The following is a 23,493-nucleotide window of genomic DNA, read 5'->3' on the forward strand; positions in this document are numbered from 1 at the left end:
TTTGGGAAAGTGGAATTTCAGATTACAGCAGGGCAGATAAATCTGACAGGAGAGACAAGTGCTGCTGTGTGTGTCCTGTGAAGCCCAGCGGGGGGATGAATAAATGATAGAGATGCACAAAAACAATGCATATGCAATTTCCCACCGGTGATAGCGTGTGTACCATCATACATACTCATGCACACAGACTGTTAAGTGATATGGGATTTGGGAAACATGTTAATTTGGTGCAAATTGGTAACACTTGACATTAATGACCCTATTTAGCAGTCTCAAGTCTATAATACAGATGTTCCAACCACACCGCAGCCATCTTCAAACCTGGCCTTCATTTTGATCTCAACCACAGACCCGTAAAGTTTCATGACTGTATCTTGCACAGTTGAGACGCTATCGCAGTGACAAAATCTGTACACAGACGTGAAAAAAACACCTGCCAAAATACTCAAAACTGCCTTTGTTGTAGTTTCTGCTACAGTAGGTGTCTGCAGGACCACATTTTACGATCACACACATTTTTCACAAGGTGAAAACAATACCAGCCCGCTGTCACAGCTGGTACAAAATGTTTTATGACGCACTATAATACCGTTGTAAGCAGATGTAAGTGTTTATTAATGCATTTGTCAACAACTATAACCCCCATCCACTCATGTAAGTGGATGCTGGTGTATAAACAGATAATGTCTGACAATATAGTAAAACAGAGTTGTAATCATATAAAATATGTCTTCACAGGAGAAGTTATTAAATCATTGACAAAATACTTTGCATCAATAAACACTTTCTTCTCCTATCTGCATCAAGCCTGGACTCCAGTGTCTTGTGCTTAAATACTTGCATCATCCATGTGTGGTTCATTAATACAGGGCTTCATTCAACTGAAAACTGAAAAATGTTGCTTATGAACATAAAGCAGGGTGAAATTATGTTTCCCAGCTTAACGTGATCTTTATAAACGTTACCTCTAAGGTTGAGAAGGGAAGGCTTGAATTCAAGCTACTGCTGAGTATTCATATAAGAAATCTTAATAGCACATCTCTTAATACCTTACATTCTGCATTTGCCATACTGACCCTGTGCTATGCAGAGGAAGTCAAATAACGAGGATTTGAGCCTTGACTTGGACTTGACTGTGTTGAGATTTGTCTTGTTTTAGAAGAAGAAAAAAAATTAACTAGCAGATTTCAAATTTTGTCCTGGTAAGATCCTGGAGCAATATGAATAACTACTAGAGCACTAAAAAGGCCTTGTATGGTTACAGCCTGAATGTACTTATTAGGCCTTTGCTCTGAAAGCGTTCTCAGTTATATAAAAACACTAACACAGCTGTAAAAGAAAAATATGCAGCTGCCATGTCATTTTAATGATCAACATCACAAGATCTGATGTGACTCATGCTGGTAGAACATGAAATAAGCCTGCAAACAGTTCTGGGACTTGGTAATCAAAGTATTACCAAGCAGTGCCTCCAGTGGTCAGAAACTCCACAGTGTCCCTTTAATCTTTTCACAAGGTTGAGTCATGAGGTCTCAGTAGAGGTTCACACGCCGTCATTTCTACAAGCTTGATTTTCATTGCAGCTGGAGTAAATAGCTTTATTCACTGTCAGTCCAAATGTGCACTAAAACACACATTGGATCATAAATTATGCTTGCTCCTGAACAATCAATCACAAGGCTGTTAGGACTCACAGTATGTAATGGTGCGTAATGATACAATGGCTGCTCCGGGGCTGTTAGTGGATGCTGACTATGCAACGCTGAGGACAAAGCAAGTCTTATTTTCTGGCCTGTGATGATGATTTAAGTTTATGCTCAGAGCAGGTTTAATGGGCGAGTGTCAACAATCAATTTTGATGGAGGCTGATTGAGTGCTTTTTTTTTTTTTTAGCTCATATAAATGAACAAAACATACTAATTTAACTATCTGTGCTTTCTCTTCACTTTACTCACTAAAATCCGGGTGAAAATGAGGTCAGGCTAGTCCTCTCTATAAATAAAAAATAAAGAAAGAGAAACAATGAAAGTAGTAAAACTAAAAGTAGTTTAAAATAGAGAGAGAGAGCATTTTCTGGGAGAACTCGTTTTAGGTTTTAACTTTCTGGAAAATACTGTCCATGCATGGTGTAAAGCTTTGTGCATACACAACTTTTCTTGCTTCAAATCCTGTCTTTTATGCGTCTGACCGACTTTCTCATAGTCTTTTCCTCGTGCTGAGAGATGGTACGGAAGCAAATATAAAGAGCAGAGAATTTTCCTTTAACACAACTCCTTAAACTTGATAAAGTTAGAATAAGTGCCCACAACCTGATATGACATCATTAGAGTCGTCTGACGTCTCTCAGGTTGGGTGTAGGCTCCAATAAACATCCAAATTAGAGGAGTCGGCGCAGCATGCAGAGCAGATCCATCTTGGTTTATTGATAAGGTGCAGCTACAGCAGAAGACGCATTTCAGTACTCAGCCATCATCAGCGCCACACTCTAATTATCCATGTATCTACCTGACTGAACAGGTGCTACGTGTGCCATTTGTAAACATCGATATATTTTTGTCAAATTAATTACCATACCTCAGTGTAATTACAAATGGGACCATGGTAAAGACGTTAAAATAGCCTCTATTTTCCTTGCTTCTGTTAAAATTAAGACCAAGTTCCTCATAAATATTCTTCTAAAGATGCTGTTTTTGTCTTCCTGCCTCTCCCTGGTATATATCTGCATATATTTACTGTCTCTTTAGATTTTCTCCAGATGATAAAGATGTTGGAGTTTATTTTACTATAACCTTTTCACTCCTTCCACCATCTACCACAGCAATAAACCTGTTTATCTGCACTGCAGAAGTCCATGTTTTCAAGCCATTAATTGTCCTAAAAGTCCTCTTTTTGAAAACAAGCAAAGAAATCTGCCAGTGTGGTGAATTAATTTCAAGTGTTACCAATACAAATGATCTGTTTTTCAAAGACTGTACAAGATCAAGTGTTACAGTATTTGTATTCATACAGGAAGCTGGTTTAAAGAATCTTACTGCACTAGTAGATTTTTTGTGATCTGTTTTAAGAAAACAAGATATTTATGACACTGTGGTTCAATAACACACAAAAATTGGTCCAAAAATATAGTGCTCAGTGGGAAAATGATGCAGTAAACAAACAGCGGTGCTCTTGAAGAAAAAGGGTTTAAATCTTTAAACATGTACAAAACAGCAAACTTAGGACACTGATGGAATAATGTGGAGTGCCGATTAAAAGGTTAATTGTTTACATGGTTTGTTCCAGAAACAGTTAGTTTCAACTTAATGAAGGACTATCCAAAGGCAAATATTTTAAGCAACAACTATTGATTATTAAGAATAGAGAGTTTAACAATGGTTAAAGGTGCTATACGTAAGTTTTTTGCTATCCCTACATAGCTAACATTAGCATTAACAGCTGCTTACTTACTTCCTCATTCTCTCATATCAGACTGAGGGCAGACTTGACTCACAGTCACAAAGTGGTATTACAAGATGGGATGTTCCAGGGCTAGCTGGTTAGCATATTAACTGCAGTAGAAAAAGATTTAACGTCACTTACCACCACTGGAGACAGCTTGATGACAAGGAGACAAGCATGATGCTGAACTCATAATGTTTCTGGACTGGTACGTAAACAGCTGTTAATGCTAACTACTAAATAACTGTAAATTTCCCCATTGTGTGGACTAATAAAGGATTATCTTATCTTATCTTTTAAACTTCAGGCCCTTTTTGTGACAGTATTTTAATATATTTTAATAATAATTACTCACGCACTGTACATTGTGATTTTCATTTGAGTCATTAACTATGTTTACTTTAACTTTCTATTTAAGATTTATTGTTTGGAGTATTGCTGATTTTTCTTAATGACACTCATTATCTCCCCTCTGTCGTACCAATTATCCAATCAGGACAAACCTCTGAGTGAATGCATAAAAAGGTCAGGTTCAGGTATTGTCTCCCAATTTAAACTCTGATTAAGCTGGTTTAATTGTTTCATGAACGAGCCAGAATTGCGTGTGCTCTCCTGCTGTATATTGTATTGCCTGAAGTTAGCTCTTTTTTACATGATGGAAAGACAGTAATACAGCAGACATCCCACAAAATCCAATCCAGAGGCACATGAAGGCCAATCCTCTCTGTTATACTGTTGTTTGTTTGTACTCATTATGTTAACATCTCAAAATTAAGGTGGTAATGATGTATTTATTCTAAAATGCTAAGCTTAGTGAAAGCAATAGCACATGCACACAAGTTAAAAAAAACGTCCCAAGAAGATCCTGTCACCATCTGTGTAGTTCATTTGTCTCCACAGCGTGGTGGTGACAGGTGTAGAAAGAGAGACAGACAGAGCAAAAGACAGACGGAGAGAAGTCGATGCACAGCCCGCTGACAGTTGAAAGAAAATCAAAATCAGCCACATAACTTCTCGCTTCAACACAGGCCCACACATCCACGCCGCACGTGCATAGACGCCTCCGAGATGTGACAGACGATCGTCTAGCAAACCGATGCACGAGGAAAAACAAAACTGAAAACAAACAAAACGAATCACAAAGTATGAGGGGGTGCATTTCATATGCAGAGGAACTACCAGGAACAAGAGAGAGGGACAGAGCCTAACAGATGGAGGTGCGTGTGTGTGTGTGTCTGTGACTGAATGTGTGTGCAAAATGGAGGGGGTCGGATAACTTGAGACAAAAGTGCTTCTTATCCACCGAGTTCTGCAAACAAGAAAAAACCAATGAACAAACAATATAAACTCAGTGATGAACAGATAAACAGGAGTGCAGCTGGAAAGCTTTCTGGCTGAGGGTTTACCCTTCATTCACACCCACACATACATGCCCTCCACAGAAACACACGCTCTTTAAACGGTTATGGTTTATTTTTGAATTAAAATCAGATTTCAAAGAGCGTACACGTTTTGGGGCAACAGAGATTAGCCTCAAATAGGCGATTACTTGTTGGAAATTAGCATCTTTGCCTGTATGTGTTTGCAAAAGTCTGTTTGTGTGTCTTGTCCTAAAGCATCTAATTTGAATTCTTCAAATGTGAAATTTGCAAGGTGGGACTCACACTCACATAAACAGACAGATGTCTCTTGGGATTATGCAAAACGGTCATAAATCTGCAGCCTAGTCAGATCTTTTCCACCCAGCACCTAAAACCATATTAAATCTCCCCTGGTACATTATTTTGGTGAGGAAAAATGACTAATAGAATAATCCCTCATCGTTGCTTTAGAACCCGACTCTAAGCTCGTCACAAATCCAAAACAATGCCAGTCTGAGGCAAACCAAAAATAAGCTGTCAAGATGCTGTTTTCATGGCAGAGAAGGAAGGTGAGGCTACGGTGAAAGGAAGAACTCTTTTCCACTATCAAGTGGTGTTTGAAAGATAAGTCCCGTGATAGCAGGCATAAATGTGAGGTACTTCATTTCAGAATAGATTTGTAGTAGCCATGTTTCATCACATTGATATTCATCTGGGAAAGCTCCTCTGTTTAGCCAGTGAAGTATGAAGTATAAATTCTCTTGATTTTAAAAGCTTTTTTGGTATGGAGTGATAGAGAAGTACTCAGATCTTTACTATTTAGCTGCTAACAAGCCAGATATTTCTCTCAAGAGGTGGTAAAGACTTAATTGTCAGCAGGTCAGAAACATGGCTCCATATTCATGCTATTGTTGCTTTTGTTTCAGGCTGTTACTGTTAGCTAACAAGTCGACAATATCAATTTTACAAGGTGATAATGTGTCACTGTTTCCACTCCTTCCAAGTGTCCAAAAATGGTCACACGGTTAAGAAAGAAGTTTTGATGTGTAAAATCTGTGAAAGTATTAAAATGCTCAGTCACATGCAGCCGTAATCAGACACTATGCCTCTAAATGAACTGCCAAGACTTCTGTAAGCCGTAATTAACTACAAGACAGGAACTGTTACTCTCTTACAATAACATATCGATAAAAATCTGACCAAAATGTAAATGACAATTCTGAAACATTCTGTTGGAAGCATGTATGAGGAGGTGGTTGGTTGCTTCCTGCTGTCTCTGATTCGGGGTTGAACGAGGGTCTGCCTCCTCAGTTGTGGCCATTGCCACATCGCCACCAAGCTACAGTTAGCTACAATCTGTTACCTGTGGTTGGCCTGGCCATGCATCACTCAAAAAACTGTCAATCAGAGGGGAGGCTCAGAGGCAGACACAAAACCTGCTCTTGCTAGAGCTCCAGAGAGAAGCGTTAAAAAGGACGTAAAACTATGTTAAACCCACAAATATATCTTCTTGTGGATATCAAAACTTCAAATAAAACACCTGAAAAGTGTAAAATATGAGGCCTTTAACAAAAGTAAAATTACTCATTATGTAGCAGAATGGCCCCATCACTGTATTCCATGCTAATTGTTGCTGAAGCTGTATAAGCAGTGTGTGGTTAATCATACTGAATCTAATTTACCTAGTTTATATATTGTGTAGTAATTTAATCAATAGCATCATATTATAAAAACATTCATGTGTAAAATCATATTCTGCAAGGCAAGTAGTAACTAGTCGAGTAAAAAGTACATAGTTTACTCTGAAATAGAGATATTCAAGTAAAGTACAAATACCTCAGATGTACCAAGTTACAATCCAAAACTGCATTTGAATCAGAGCATATTGTTGTAATATTAATAGCTACATGTTTAAATATACAAATGTAAAGGTCACTTGCTGCTATAGGAACAGACTGGTCCACTGGTACATGACAGTGTTTGGTGTGTGTGGTGTGTGTGTGAGATCTGGGAGAATTGATAAAGATGGATTCATATAATACTCAAAGGGAGAGACTTTGTAAGGGTGTGTATTACAGTGTATCACATGTTTTTCAGGGAAATGTGACACCTCAAAGATAAGAGCAGCATTTTCATTAAATGTAGTGGATTTTCCTGCTGTTCTACAAGTGTTAAAGTTACAATTTTCAAGCCTGTCAGAGCTGAAACATGAAGAAATATCAACAAAATGCATCTAGAAACAGTCTGAAGTCTGACTTCTATCAGGGACTAATATGTCAAACACAGCTGGTTTTATCTTTGAAGGAAAAATAGATATGTGTTTGGTTGATTTATGGGCAAAAACATTGGTGCAAAACATTATAAATCATTAATAAGAAGTGTAACTTGATGGAGAAGATGGCCCAAAGAAGAAATGTAAACAGTTATGTCTTATTCCTTTATTTTTTTTGTTCAAATCTGATCAGATTTGACAGTTGTTTAAGTTGATTTCAGGCTCTGTTTGTGGTTTTATGACTGAATGCACTTCAGTGGACATATGAAAAGAGCAGCACTGATTTCAGTGCATCTGATTGGCAGTGAATGGCCCTTTTTAATATGTGCATGTTCGCCAAGTATTCAATTGCAAAAACATAATACAGAGAATATGAGGAGGTTGACAGAACAAAGAAGGAAGCGGTGGTGAAATATGACGGTGGTCAAACAGATTATTAGCAGCTTGTTGTGTCTGAGTGGAACTATAACCGTGAAAATGAGGCTCTGATGCAGCACCTCCTGCTCACTCAGAGATGTCAATCAAACTGTGTGGTACTGGTTGAGTAAGCAATTCTTCTGAGTATTTACACAAAGACTGGAGGAGACAAATGATTTCTTTGCTGTTTTTGAATGTAGAACTGTCTGATTGTATTATTTTGGTAAACTATTTGAAGTGCCTTTTCAAGAGAAACATCACATAACTCAATAAGACCATTTTGCAATTCCATAGCTTTACTATTTCCTAACCTCATCAGTTTACTATCACTGAGTAATCCATACTCTGTGTGGTCAAAAGTATGTGGACAACAGAACATTAAATCCATATGTAAACATTTCCAAAATCACTACAGCCTCCACTCTTTTAGCTCTTTACGAGAATCTGGCTACATGGATTTGCTCCCATCCAGCACTAGTGAGGTTGATCACTGATGATGGGCATGAGAGTTGGGGTGGCTGCTCTGTGCAGGATAGTCAAGATTTTCCACACCAGACTGGGAAAACTTTTTCTTTATGGAGAAGCGTCCTCATACAAAGGCTTCTCATACTAAAGTACTAATGGCTTCACTAAAAAAGACAGAGGTAGCAGGGAGAAGGCAGACACTGTGTAGACACCCCTAACCTACATGAATATTTGCATTTGTCTGCACTTTTCAAATACCCTACGTTTTACATCTCACAATGTCACAACCCCCTCCCACTGCTTTTTTTCTCTTCGGCTCTACACTGATCTCATACATGGCCTCTCTGGAATCCAAATGAAGGAAATCCGTAGTACTGACAGGGAACTTTAATTCCTGAATATAGCCCCTTTATCAAGTTACTCACAGAATGAGCATTAATTAGTGACAGCTAATATGACAACGCTAAAGGCTAAATATGAGAAGCTGCTAGCTCAGTGTTTTCTACACTGCTTTGCTAATGACTGTTAGCATCAGAACCTGGTTAATTTGTGTATAAGTACATGAAATGATCCATTAAAATATGCCTGGATCAGCCCTGACACTTATCTTTACAATCAGTGTGGACATCTTGAGTCAGAATAAAATTGAAATTTTTGTGTTTGTGATGACTTACAGTAGAAGTAAAATAGTGCTTTATAGTTGAAACAGTTGTTATGGTGCATGATAAGCTCTAAAACTTGTGGCTGTATTACTCAAACTATACTTTCCGGATTGTGTTTCATCTTCTCACCACTACCTGCAGCAACATGCTGATACGAATGTCGGCCTGTGAGTTTTTCTAAACAAAGTCTTACTTTGCCATTTGAATGTAGCCTAAGAGGTTTTGTGGCAGTATGACATCATACTATTTTTACCTCTGCTACTGAGAGAGGTCAGTCATTGTGCAAGAGGTTGCATCCCGGAAAACTTAAAAATAAGTCATTTTAAATGTTTGAACAAAGGGTTTTTGATACTCGCAAAATACAGCTTCAAAAATACACAAAAATAACAAAGCACCTATTCCACATACACAGAAACATCTCCATTCATTCACAATTTCTCCTTCCTCTGCCACTCCTCATTCTCTCTCTGCTTCTCTTTCCTTCTCCTTCCTTTTCTGTAACTGCATGTGTTTGTGCATGTGAGTTTGTGTGTGTGTGTGTATACAGGTTAGAAAAACACATTTATCACACTGTGCTAGCCGTGGCTTGCTGCCTCCTCTTTCCTTTCCAACTCATGTGTGAATGTGTTTGTGTGTGTGTGTGCGCGCACGTGTGTGTGTGTGTGTGTGTGTGTGTGTGGGGTGGGGGGGTCGGTGCATGAGTTTTCTTGTGCGAAGGTATTTTGTTTACATGAAAATCATGTTTTATGTATGTATCTGTTAGCATGCAAACATTCAAGCTGCAACGCATGTCTTCACAAATCAACAAGCTATGCATTAAAACTGTGTGTTTATACAGTATGTCTTTGTATGTGTGTGTGTGTGTGTGTGTGTGTGTGTGTCCTGGCATGAATGTCAGCTTTTTATTGGCCAGTTCAGTGAAGCAGTGTCCTTAGGTCAACAGATTTCATGAGGTTTAGACAAAAGGTTTACAGAGTCTCATCGGATTTGTCACACACACATGCCTACAAACACACACACACACAACCTCTCCATGCAGGGTCAGTCCAATCACACTTCTTGAGTCACTGTTGTTATGAAATGACCTTGGCAAGCTTTCTGCAGGTTTGCATGCAGTCAGTTGAAGCTCCAGCATGATGAGGTGTTGACCTCAGCTCCTGCCTGATTGGTAGCTGCTTTGTGTCTCATGTCACAGAGCAGCTTTCCCACACACACCCACAATACAAGTTAGGAGGCGGATACACTGTTTTTTTTCCCCCATCTCCATACACTGAAAATAATGAGGCTGCTGGTTCCCATGATGCCTGACTGGTCGGGTACCCCTCCCCTCACAGCCAATGAAGTGGCAGACACTCGCTCATTACAGCTTAAGGAGGCATGGACACACTGATGCACACACACACACACACACACACACACAAACACACACAGAGTCTGATTTCACCTAATGCTGATTTAGCAGCACATACCATCTGTCTAGAATGATTAACCTTTCCATCAATCACTGGTTTCTCCATTTTCTAGACACACATTTACCAAGCACACACACACGCTGACTCTCACAAGTACTGAGTGTGAACACCATCACATTCGTATAGACAAGAAATAAGGCATTTTGGTTTTATCCAAAACATTTTTAAGAAATGTATTAGCATCTGCTACTGATACATGTTCATGGAATATTTAAAGTGAATGAGTCTTTGTAAGAAAAAAGCTCCCACATGAACACAGTATTATACACAGAAATAGATAGAGATTTCCGAATTTGTGTTTTGTCTGCTCGTGTTCAAACTACATTGACGTGGATGGAGCCCTGTTAGAAACACATCAATCAGAAGCTGTCAGACCTTGAGCTGCTATTGCTGCATCTTTCACTCAATAACATTTGTGTTCTGTGTTTGAATGGCCTGCAGTAGGTGCAGCTCCAGTGCAGCTACTACCTACGTCTGAACTACAAGCTGAAATTGTGAAATTTATGCTCTACAGGAGTACCATCAAAAATTCCCATCGATGGATAGAAGGCAGCAGTGTATGGCATATACTTACTCAAACAATCCCACAACACCGTATATAGATGCAAAAGTAAACAGTTCTGTGTCAGGATATTGTGGTTTCTGTAAAAACATGTTTTGAGGTACTTTACGTTATTAGCTGAATCCACTCATTCATTTATTCTTCTAGTCAGCACTCAATCATGCTCATTTACTTAGATGGGCTATAGATTAAATTAGGCTCCTGAGGGTCGTTTTGATGTTGCTAAAACCATGTGTTTATGTGTACGTGGACTGTATGTTTACTGCACGTGCATTTTCTGTGGACACACAACAATATTTGCATACATGACCAACCACAAGGGCATACTAATGTTTCAACCCTGGTCTAATTATTCTTTGTGTGTGTGTGTGTGTGTGTGTGTGTGTGTATGGATGAGCACATCGTCCACTGTCCTGTTGTGTCATTGAGACTGTACCCTGCAACTACTGAACTACTGTTTGGAAATTTCAGCATAGGTTTAGTGCAGACCAGAGAACAATATACTGCTAGATTCTGAGAAAGACAAGACACTCCATACACAGGACCAGTGACAGCTGATATGACGCCCAGGCAACACAGACGATCGAGCATGCTGCTGGAATTGTCTTGATCTCAGAGTTTAGACATTTGATGAAAGCAGAGCAGTATTAGAGAAGAATTCCAGACTAAATGAGACTCACTTCAGCATCAGGACTAAGTTTCAAAGTAAAACAGCAAAATATTTGTGAGATTTTTTTACATAATATTTTAATGATTGCTGTTCCCTCAGTATGACCTTTTCTTTTTCTTCTCAACTTAAATATCTTATAAAAGTTCCCTATCTGGGGTCCAAGCAAAGCCCAGTAATTTCACTTAGGGAGATGAGTCAGAGCTCCATCAACTGAAAGCTGGACTTTACAATCAGTTAACTGACATTAAGTTGTATGATTACTTGGCTTGGTATTAAAGCCCTCCAAATTGCCAGTTAGCAAAATTGCAAGTGCAACTTTAGACCAAGCACTAAAAACTACAGATGAGTTTTAATGGGAGTGCAGCAGAGGCAGCTGCTGTAATTTCATTCAGTGGCTGGATCCCAACTCTGGGGCAAAACTGTAGGAGGTGCATTATGACAAAAAACAGGTGGGACAAAATGTTAAGATACAACATTAAAGCCAAATGACCAGACTGATGCTGAAATGTTATTACCACAAAACAAAGGCCTGTTGTACAGCCTCATTTTTATGTTACCTGAGGGCCACCCGTAGGTTCTCCTGCGTGCGGGTGGGAAGGGAGGGGTATTTAGTTGGTTGCAATATACAACCACACCAGTAGATGCAACTAAATCCTACACACTGCTCCTCAAAAGCAGAGACAGTTCACGTAATGCCGTAGGGGTCTGTGCATCACTGTATCTTCAAAAAAATTAATGGTATAATGACTGCCACTAAGCTAACTAATGTCAGGACATTAAGGATTTCAGCACACAGCAGCACATACTAAAACACATGAGAAACAATAGGAACACTTGTATTACAACGGACTAGATCAGTGATCTCTAACCTGGGGGTCACGCCACCTCAAAGAGGTTGCGAGATAAATCGGTGGCGACACATTATAATTAATGGCACTGGGAAGGAAAAACAGTGCACGCTCTGCTAAACGAAATTACATTAGTCATTTCAGGCCTTGAATAATTACTCAAAATAAGCAATGTGCTTTCACAAAAGCATGGTGAAACCACTAAGAAATCAATAGAAATGTGCAACTTGTAACATGTAGGTTGCTTCATTTTAAGGGGTCACAAGTTGTTTGAAACCACTAAACCAATAAATTGTCAATAAAAGTCAAATTGTTTCCGCTGTGATTGACAAATTGCCCACCTTGGCTCCACACTTAGCCTCAGTCTTTCTTCAGCTTCAAAAATGAACCCTTGACAGCAACAATAAACTGTCTACTCACTTCACATCATTTAGAAACCATTAGATGAAGCCACACTGATTTTATATCCACTATTTCCTTCCTTTAAGTACAACAGTTTGTTGTTAAAAAGAGTTATGATGGTTTCGAGAAGTCAAATTCCATGACGCGTCCCTGTGTTGGTGGTTGCTGCACAAAATATAGTTGAATGTGTGCCATTTGTTGTTTGTGTGTGAGTAACAGAGATTGTACAACTGTGAGAGAGACAGAAAAAAAAGGTAGTGCCATGGTGCCATTATTTCCATCATTTATCTCAATTGCCATTCCCACCATCACTGCAGAGGTTATCGCTATCTCTGTCAACACAGCAGCAACCTGGAGAGCAGGTGAGCTGCATCTCCATTACGTCGACCTCCTAAATTCAGTCAACAACTCACTGGTGTCTGTCACACACAAACACACAGGCAAGCACAAGCAAACCAATCAACAACCAGCTGACAGGCCTGCAGAGAAATATGTCCTGAAGGCAGAGTTACAGGTCGTATGAATACTTTTAACCATAATGTGTTTATCAGGAAGTGGCAGTGAACAAAAGTGGTTATGATGTGTGTGTGTATGCGTGTGTTTGGGCATGTGCTCAGCGGACACACTGATGTTGCTTTTATAACATTTTACACTTGGCTGCATGTATCAAGACAGGAAGGAAATGAACAGCTTGAGGTGTCTGAGTGCTGCCTCTTCAGCTGCTGCTAGCTGTGCGTGCTCGTGTATGAGGGAGAGACAGATAGAAATAAAGAGAGAGGGACTGAGAGAGATGCTTTCCACTATGAGTTATGGTATGTAGCCCCGGTCATTTGTCTGGTGAAGTTCTAAAGCCAAACTTTGCAAAAGTTTTCAGACAGGCCATAACACGGTCCACCTACCAGAGCACATAAGCTCTGCTTTCTATTACTAAGAAATCTCTCTCTCCCACATTCGCTCACTCTCTCAGTGAAGAGGTCCCATATTTTACTGCATGCTCTGAAGACAACAGATAACTACAGTAGAGCTGCTTGTTTGGAAAAAATCAGTCCACTTTTCAGAGAACTCTGGAGACTATTTTCTGGAGGAACATTAGATTGATCCATAACTCGCCTGGGCAACTCTAGCTCGCAATTTTCTGAGTATCAAATTCTCACTGCATGCAGGTTGAAAGATGGCTCTGAAAAGTTTGCTCCTTCATGGAGAATGGCAGCTTTAGTCAGCATAGATTCACAGCAGTTAGTATTTGGTGAGACCACATGCTCTCAGATGTTAACCAGACACTTGGTTAACACTGTTAATTCAAGGAAACTTACTTGTAACATCCACTGTTACCACATTACCAACTGAAACAACGCTGCTCTGCTATACTCTGACAGAAAAGGATTATATAAAGTTGGAGAATACAATATGGCTGATATCCTAAAAGATTTTCGTCCTTGGCATTTTATCCCACTGAAAAACAACACAAGATACAGACAAAGAACACGGGGAGAGAGAGAATGGTAGCCAGAAAGCAACAGTCAGTCCATCCAAATTCAGCACAAACTTTAAACAGATTTATGAGCAGATGTCCTGGAGTCATCAAGATGAACAGTTTGTGTTTGGGGTGCCATCAAACCATTGCAGAGGAAGATGTTGCAACAAGTGGACATAATTAAAAAAGCACCAGTCAAACCTCCAACTAACAAAAACAATGTAGAAAACATGATGGAGATATGGTATTTGTTTCATGTATTAATTGGACTGTGGCTGCAGTGTCCTCATTGATTCACACAGATCTGATGTTTTTATCTGCTGCTATTTTTTCTACTGTTCAGTGATATGGTAGTTACTTTCATTTTAGACTCTCTGGCTAAAACTGCATAATGTACTTTTGTGCCGATTGATCTGTATTGATCAGTGTGCTCCAAACACCACAACGTAGCCAATTACATTACTTTTATGTAGCAATATTGCCTCCTTGTACTGTAGCTGAGTAACTCCACCAAAGGTATTGTCCTTAGCCATGTACTGGCAAAGCGGTGAGTGTCTGGGACAAACCGAACAAGCAGATCAACAGTGGAGAAATGGATTACTGTACAAAACTAGTTTGAAAAAGCTTCTCTGAACATTTTGACACATTTTTAGCTATGACTCTGAGTCACCATTAAGATCTATTGTAACTGCTGTGAATCCAGTCTTACTACACCTGTCATCCTCTGAACTCCTCACAGCCACCCTCCAAGCCTTCAAGCTCAAAGTATTTGATACTCAAAAGATGGATTTTCTGCAGGGTACTCCTCTAACACCACCTGGAGAGTAACAGGTCACAATGACCACTGCAGCTCTGACACAACACTGATGCTGGTCAGAGAAATAATGGCAGATCTGTTATGGGGGATTTGGCTGCCTGTGTGTTTTCATCCTGGCAGGTGTGTAAAGCCATGTCCTTTGGAAATGAGTGAGTAACAGTAATGTTACTGTGTGGATACTGGAGTCCATTAGTTTTGCATGTGTACAATGTGGGAGCCTGACAAATCCTTTTATATCAGAGTGTGTGCATGTGTGGGTGTGTGTGTTTATTTGTCTGGGATCACACATAGCTTTCAGACATGTTTATCTTCAACATTAGTGTGTGTCCGAGAGTGTGTACGTGTGTGTACTTCGGAGTGTGAAATCCCATTAAGCGTGTTAAAACCCTCTTTGGCCTACTGCCTGCTCATAGAGAGAGAGAGAGAGAGAGACTACACACACACACAGTTATCACACCTGTGTACATGTTTGTTTTTCTTTGCAGGCCTGTGCATGTTAGTGTGTGTGTATGTGTGTGACTTTGTGTATCGGTTTTTAGAGAAGTGCTCTGTCAGGTGACAGTGGTAATTTTCTGATGTACATTTCACACCAACACTGTCTCACACCTGACACAGGCTTTACCTGGTTCCGGCATCCTACCTATGGAATCTTCACTGTGCTACCAAAACACGTACATATTTTACAGCCTTTTTCGGTTATTAATAACTAAATTACTAAATAATTAAACTAATTAACTAAATTCAATGAAGCATGTAACAAAATGCAAATAAAAACAAGCAATACATTTTTCTTCTTATTCTGCCTTCAAGTGATGAATCAGTAATAACAATTTAAAATGGAAGAGCAAAATTACTATTACTATTATTATCATACTTTGAAATGGTACAGTTCAAGCCTTTTTTTGAAGAAAAAATTATTAAAGTTAACTAAAGTTTTAATTCATCGTACAAAAATCTAAGGAGGAAATACACTACATGGCCAAAAATATGTGGACATCCAGGATAAAGGTGTAGTTTTAGCCCTTAAAACAATGTCCAAGGAGCAGGTTGATGAAATTTAATTAATCACCCACCACTCAGTCGGTCCTGGTGTCAAAGTGTTAACAACGTGTAACTGTCCTAATCCGCATTGTGAAAAGCCGTACAAAGAAAAGACTCAACATGGCATTTCATCTTGCGTCACGATCAGAAGACGACATCAAAGCCATAAAGAAGAAGGTGCTAGTAAACAAAGCGTGGTTTGACGTTCAGCTACACTTTGGGTGCAGGGGAAATGAAGGCAATCAGCAGCTCAAACCCACATCACTCACCATCAAAAGAGACGAAAACAGGCTTAAGTATCCAACACTGGCCTTTTAACAAGCATACAAAGAATCACAATGACCCACAAGAGAAAAATAAAGAGGCTAAGGGGGTTGTCAGCCTTACGTGAACAACCCCCCCCCCCTAGCTGTTATATAATCACAATAACACCGCCCATCCTGAGTCATTTCTTAAACATATTAATATAGAATTATTCTGGCACACTAAAGGCTCCATACTTCCAGCCACATTTTACTGTTATTTTAGCTTTAGGTGACTTGACAATAAAAAGGCAAGATTTACCTCTCAGCCTGTTTGTCAAGGATAACAAAATTAAATCAAGGATTTATTCCTACTCTGGTCCTTGCTGTGATTTCCTTCTTTCTCTTCAATGTAGCTCTGACTCTTTCCACCTCTGCTTCCCCTTTTCTCTCTATCTCCGTTCTCCTCTTCTTCCTTTCTCCTCTCTGAATACTAAACGCATTATGTAACCATACAATGCTTCGCCACAGAAGATCATCCATGGCATCTCACATGTTCACTTCTCTCTGCAGGGGAGTGACAAGTGGAGCACCGCAGGGCCGATGGAGGAGATCTGTATCAGCACTGCCTATTATTCTGGCATAACCCCCACACAGCAAAGACAGAGAAAGAGATAGACAGACAGGGCTCTGCCACTGACAAGAAAACAGAGACAAATGAGACTCAAATATTGTACCGTGATGAGAAAAGTAAAAGAGCTTTTATCAGTAGTATTGTTATTTTCCCCACTTTGTCCCAGTTGCCATCCCCTTCAACCCAGCGACTGTCCCTCTCTCTCTCTCTCTCTCTCTCTCTCTCTCTGTCAACCACAGGCTGGGTAGCAGGCAGTGGAATATTTCTATAATAGAAATGTCCGTCACGCTCCGTGTTTCCATATCTCTTATAGAAACGTCCATCACCCTAAGTCTGGACGTCAGCTCAACCCCCAAACTCCCCCACCCCTCACTCAATCACCCCCACCCCCACCCCTCTTTTAAAGCCCCCAAGGCGGAGAAGACGGGGGAGAAAAGACGCAGGCTTTCTTCCCCCCATCAGGGATGTGTGATGTTGAAGACTTATTTCAGTAAAAGTCAATCACTCTGATAAGGGGGCGGGGGGGTGGGATGGGTTGTAAAATGGACGAGTGAAGATGGGTGAGACTTAGGAGTCAAAACAAATTACATTCTCATGGATGTGTTTGAATCATGCGGACGACAGACAGACACACTCGCTCTGTCTCCCGGTCGTGAAAGGTGTAGTTGCCTCGGAGCAAGCTGCTTCCTGATCTGACTCTCTTTCATTCCTGCACCTCTTCTTTTCTCTTTCTCCCTCTCTTTCCTCCTTTTCTCCTCACTGCTTTTTGCTCTGTAATCTAATCTAATCCCGATGACTCACTTTCATCGATTGCACAAATCTCATGTGTCATTTGTGCCTTGTAAAGTGTGTGTGTTTGCGTGTGAGCGAGTGCGTATACACTGGGGGGCGAGTAGTTTCGTACTGCCCAGAACAGATTGTGTAATACGGTTTGATGTGAAGTCCCAAGACACTGAGAAAAGATTAATTCTTCACAAGCTCGTCCACAGTTTGACATCTACACGCCCTGGGGAATCAATAAGCTTCATAGTAAAAACACAGGCGAAGGGAATTCTCTATCTTTTATTTAGGTAAATCTATATTTAACCGGGTTACACCTTCTGAGATCCAAACTCTGTAAGGGAGACCAACTCAACAGGGTAGCGGTATACCATAGATTAAGTTTGAGATAAATAATACAGAGAAAGTTCTGGGGACAGATAAACAGACAGACTGAGAGACATGGGCCTAACATCCCCAAAAAAAAAACATCCAACTTATTCGGAGCTATGACAACTCCCATGGATTCATCTCGCACAGCTTCCAACGAAGGCTTTGAACTCCGGCAGAGAAATGAGTTTCTGACTTTTCAAGCCTTTAAGCAGACAAATTTACACGATGAACTCAAAGCATCATAAAGACTGTCTAGCACATCTCTGTCAGGGCTTGAGGCAACAAAGGGAAAAACTGTACACTACTAACGTCCATATTTCTGTGTTACATAAATATCTAAATTATTTGGGAGCAGTCCTAAAATAGCCTTATAAATCAACATACGGCATTTAGAGAAGCCGTGTATGACAGCGTTTGTGGTGCAGCCGGGGAGCGTTTCCAAAGTAAAACCAAGGACTTTGCAGTGAGCAGCAAGAAAAACATTAAAGCAACATTATGCAACTATTTTACTTTAAAATAACAGCCAGCTTCAGAATCATTTTGACGGTACACTGACTTGTAACAGGGAGAATGGTGCCTCTTTCATTCCCTCCCTCAACCCTGAATGCCTCTTCTTGTACTATGTAACTTGGGTTGAGCGGCTACGATCACATGGAAGAAGTGTGTAATGCTTCATGGCACCACGTCACACACAGGAGAAGCTTGCTCTGTAATTCTATCATTTATCAATCCCTTTGATGCATATTGTTTTGATGCCTGAGTGATTGATAAGCTTTATTTTCAGTTCATGAGCTGTTAGCTTGATATGCTGCTGCTGCTGCCCTTAGCCACTTAGACACAGAGCCCAGCAGAATTTAATGCACCAGCATTTGGTAATGAATTACTGTCGCTGAAGTGGCCACTGTTGCTGAAGATACTTTAGCCGGTTGCATTAAAGCCGGTTACATCTTCTTGTATTGCGATATAATATTGCAGAATGTGTATTGCAGTTATGTCTCGCTTTCTGGTAAACATGTACATCCTGCACTAAATGTTATGTGTGGGCAACAGTTACATTTTATTTGTGGTTTAGTTAGGGCAGGTAGTGCAGATAACCACACTGCAACAAATACAGTCACATCTTCCTCCTTTTTCTGGACAGTAAAATTTTCATCATTACCTTATTCTCAGTGAATTTTCAAATAGATGCAGATACAGTATGGATCTGCAGTGACTGCAAACACACGTGTATGGTATGCGGGCATCATGGCTCATTTGTCTCCCTGCTCTCGCTTTACCTTCATCATCATTTTTCTGTTGATGGCTCCTTGCTGCTTGTTGGGTGCTGCTATTTTCCACACTGGTTTGGAATAGTAATGGGCGTGCAGTGGCAGAGTGTGACGCCCCACTACACACTGAAACGGGAATCTGCATGTGTGTGTCTGGTTCTTTGTACTTGTATGTGTATATATTGATGTGCGCCTGTTATTAATGTGCTCATATTTCTGCCTCACTCACAAACTGTCCAGGAGTATAACCCATCTCCTAAGTGCTGTTCATCAGTCACATGGGGAAATAACAGGATGGTGTGGTGTTGGAATGGTGTGTGTGTGTGTGTGTGTGTGTATCTATTTCAGTGTTGCAAGAGAATTCCTGTTTATTACAAGTTGCTTTTTTCATAGTTTTGCCTATTATTCTATGAATAACAATATTTAATACTCCAAATTAATTGTTGATCTGACCTGACCAGTTTGGGAGATCATACAAGTTTTAAGCTAAAAAGCAAAACCTAAAATTATGACACAATCTGTACATTATAATCACAGTTTCCAGGCCAACTTGCTGGTGCAGCTTTGACCTACTGTAATCTCTGCAGTCAAATACAATTTTCAGTTTTACCTCCAAATTAGGTGGATTAAATAATCTAGTAATAATAAATACACAGGCATGTTTACAACCTCTGATCATCTGACTGCTCATGTTTCTTTCCCTGGTGAGGTTTGTTGTGTGTGTAGGATGTTGCTGTTCTGATCTCAGTGATTACTTTGATGGGATAAAGGTTGTTATATATATATATATATATATATATATATATATATATGTGTGTTATATATATATATATATATACACTTTAAATGATTAACAAAACTATGAAAATAAGACCTGAGCAGTAGTAAATGTAGAGTTACGAAGACACAGTTTTCAGTTCAAAGTTAGAATTCTGATTGTGCTGAGCCCGCAGGCTAAGGGTTGTGATATGCAGCAGTTGTTTTTTTGTCAGTTGTTAGAGTTCTTTGAAAATATGCCTATTTGCTTTCTTTCTGAGAAATAGATGAGATCAATACCACTTTCATGTTTGTACGTTAGCTATGCAGGGGATAACAGCTACACTCTATAACAAACAGTAATTGGTTTAGTCCACAAAAAAATCAAAGAAATTTAAAATTAAAAAAATATAAAATCACTTTGATTCTAAAAATGGTAAGATATTCCTTTAAAGGGATCAGAATTCAGATTCAGATTTTTTGACATGAGGTGGTATGAATTATTGACTTTTACTGATACTGATGCACTGACATTAGCTCAGTCTATGCATTCATACTTAGAGAGGAATACCTTTTTGTCAGATAAATGAAAAGCAGCTCACAAGGCCAGTTAATAAAAAACACTTGAAACTAAAGTTCACCACATTAGAACGTGCAGGGACAGTGCATACCCTAACCCAAGGCTGCACGATCCTCTAATTTAGGTATTTTAATAGAAGAACATTGTACTAAGCAAATCTGCATCTGGCTCTGCATTAAAATGCACACGTCATCTCTAAACAGTGAATACACGTGTCACATTGTATTAATTCATGTAAGAGCAGCAGTTAAAAAACTCCTGGATCTGCACCAAAAGATAACCACATTGTCCTTGGCTTGTGGCCTAACCTTCAACCAGATGTCACTTGAAATCTGTTAGATTTCCAACAAACAGGACTGAAAACGTAGCTTTCTTGGCAAAGGCAGAAAGAAAAGCTTTAACCCTCCTCAACATCTTTATTGTATTTTTCAAGCCTGACTTTCTCAGACCTCTCTGAGTCATACTGTAGATCTTTTTAGCTGTTTTTGGATACGTCTATGACACAGAGAGGTCTTAGAGGAGAATCAAGCATTGGAAATACAATAAAGATGTTGTTTTCTCTTGTGGAGGCTTCAACTTTTTAGTTTGTGTTTCGATTTAAAATATTTTTTGTTAGCTGGCTTCATTTGTCGCTGTTACATTTCTCTCTGACAAGCTACTGGCTGGCTGTGATTATGATAAATGAGTGTCTATGAAGATTCTCAGTCATGTAGGTTTTAAGACGCCTAGATTCATTCAGTCAAATGAAATGAACACATTATGTTTTTTGTCTTATTAACAGCAAATCTAACATAGGTGTGAAAATGTGCTTAACAGAATTGGGATGTTGAGCAGAAAAACGCACTCCTGTAGCGAGGCTCAGTACCCTGTTGTTTAGCAGACTGTGTGAGGAAGGTGACACACTGCTGTCTGTGTTGGTATCAGAATGGTGTCAGCAAGCCCAGTTTTTTTTTAAGGCTCTCCAGGTTTTTTCCCCATACATATTGTTCTCAGAAAACATGCACATCTACATAATATATCCTGAACCTAACTGCAGTCATGGCACCACAACCGCCACCCTTTCAGTAAAGCAAAGTCAGAGTCCACCTCAGTTTTTCTCCTCATGACGGTTTGTACCCTATAAATCTTTGAGTGTGACATGACTGGAAAGCGAGCTGGTCATGATGCTGAGTGCTGGAACATTCCACACGGCTGTTCTCAGCAGCCGGAGCAGTGCTGTGTATGTGTGTGTGTGCGTGTACGTACTGGAGAGTGCAACTGCAGTCGGGTAAGGCGATGAATGATGCAAAATGGAAAAGAGGCCGACAGACTCTTAACAGTTCTTTCTGCACATATCACGTTAGTTACTACAAGTGTATTTACTACAAAAGGAGGTTAAGTGCAAGCTATAACTGCTACTGTATCTCTGCCTGCTTTCTGCTGCCCTGCACTCCTGTTTCATCTTCTGGCCCTTTAGATGACATCACTTACCTCGGTATAAAAAACAAAAAAAGACACCAGGCAAAAATCAGTCATGTCTGCATGTTAACTAGACTGTTTGGTCTCCTCGCCTGCTCTGCCACCTCACGACACCCCCATGTTCTCCGCTGTCAACAGTTTGTTTACCCAAGCTTAACCCTTGGTCAGCAAAACGGACATTTCCTGTGCATATGTGTGTCTGTTTGTGTATGTAGCTGGCAGCAGTTCCTAGCCTTCCTCTGGTGGCCTGGTAGTTTGTCTCATGCTATGTGGGAGGAAGTCTCACCATCAATTATAGATTGTGCTGACTGGCTGGAAAAGCCTCTGCATGTGTGTACACACCACAAACACTCACATACGCCACTGTACGTTTGTGACGTTTCCATAAAGAGCTGAGATTAAACTAGGAGTTCAGCTAAAAACCACGCATAGAACATAATCTTGATTAATAGTACCACATTGTGTGTTGTGTTCATTACACTTTTTCCACAAGCCCAAGACCATTGCAAACTTATCGTCAAAAGTTTGACAGAGATCAGTGAAGACATGAGCTATGAGAATTGCCAGGGAGGGCATATCAAAACCAAAATCTGGTTTTGATATGATACAAAGTTATACCAGTGCCAGAATCTCCATTATCAATATGATACTTTTTATTATTGAATATGATAAATGTAGGGAGAGTAAATTTGCCATGATTTATGATGCGACTGCATCTTTTCATTTGTACTATAAATTGTTTGTCAAATATTAAGTATTCCTTGAGGATTACATATACAATGAAGTACTTTACATTTTATATCATTTGGATCTGCAGTATAATGACTGTGGATATCTCTGCCCTGCTAAAGCCAAACCTATTGCCAGATAAGAATATTGATATTGGATGACTGACAATGACAATAACAGTTTCTATATTCACGTTAGATGACAAGAACACAGTTTTCTTTTGTTTTGTTTTTCAGCATCAATCTCAAGATTTGTTATCTGTAGTATTGATACTTTAGGTATCCATTGAATTTTTACAGTTAAGAAATAGGAAAGATAGCATAAGGAGAATGTATTACACGCCTACATTGCTGGTAAAGCTTAATGTAAGTTAACTGATTTATTGTTGGAATCATTAAATGTTGAATCACATTCTAATAGCACACACAATCCCCAAACCCTACCAACACCGGGTCGCAGAAGCCAGAGGAACAGCCAGGATGTGACAACAGGAGTTTTGTTTTCTACAAGGGCAGAAAAAAGTTCAGAGAACTTTTGTTCCATTCTCACAAAGTATTACTCTCATTTACCCTCCATCTCAGATTAGAGGTGACACATCAGCACCTCTTTGCCTTGCTATTCATCTGTAATCAATAAGGAGGGAACAGCAGCCAAGTGATGCTTGTGAGGAAGGCAGGACCTTTTGCTCATTCCCACTCTTTCTCCTTCACCTCCATGATGTCACATCCTGTTTGTTGCTCTTACAGCTGAGAAAAAGGCTCTCAAAGAGAAGA

General features: G+C 39.7%; 1 protein-coding gene across 1 annotated transcript in view; it reads left to right on the forward strand.

The window, feature by feature from the left end:
* Positions 1-23,493, forward strand: part of LOC108901176 (protein ELFN1) — a 103,918-nt gene that overhangs the window by 69,991 nt on the left and 10,434 nt on the right. The gene's annotated exons all lie outside the window — the stretch shown is intronic.

Source organism: Lates calcarifer, linkage group LG5 (assembly GCF_001640805.2).
Source record: "Lates calcarifer isolate ASB-BC8 linkage group LG5, TLL_Latcal_v3, whole genome shotgun sequence".
Lineage (NCBI taxonomy): Eukaryota > Metazoa > Chordata > Actinopteri > Centropomidae > Lates > Lates calcarifer.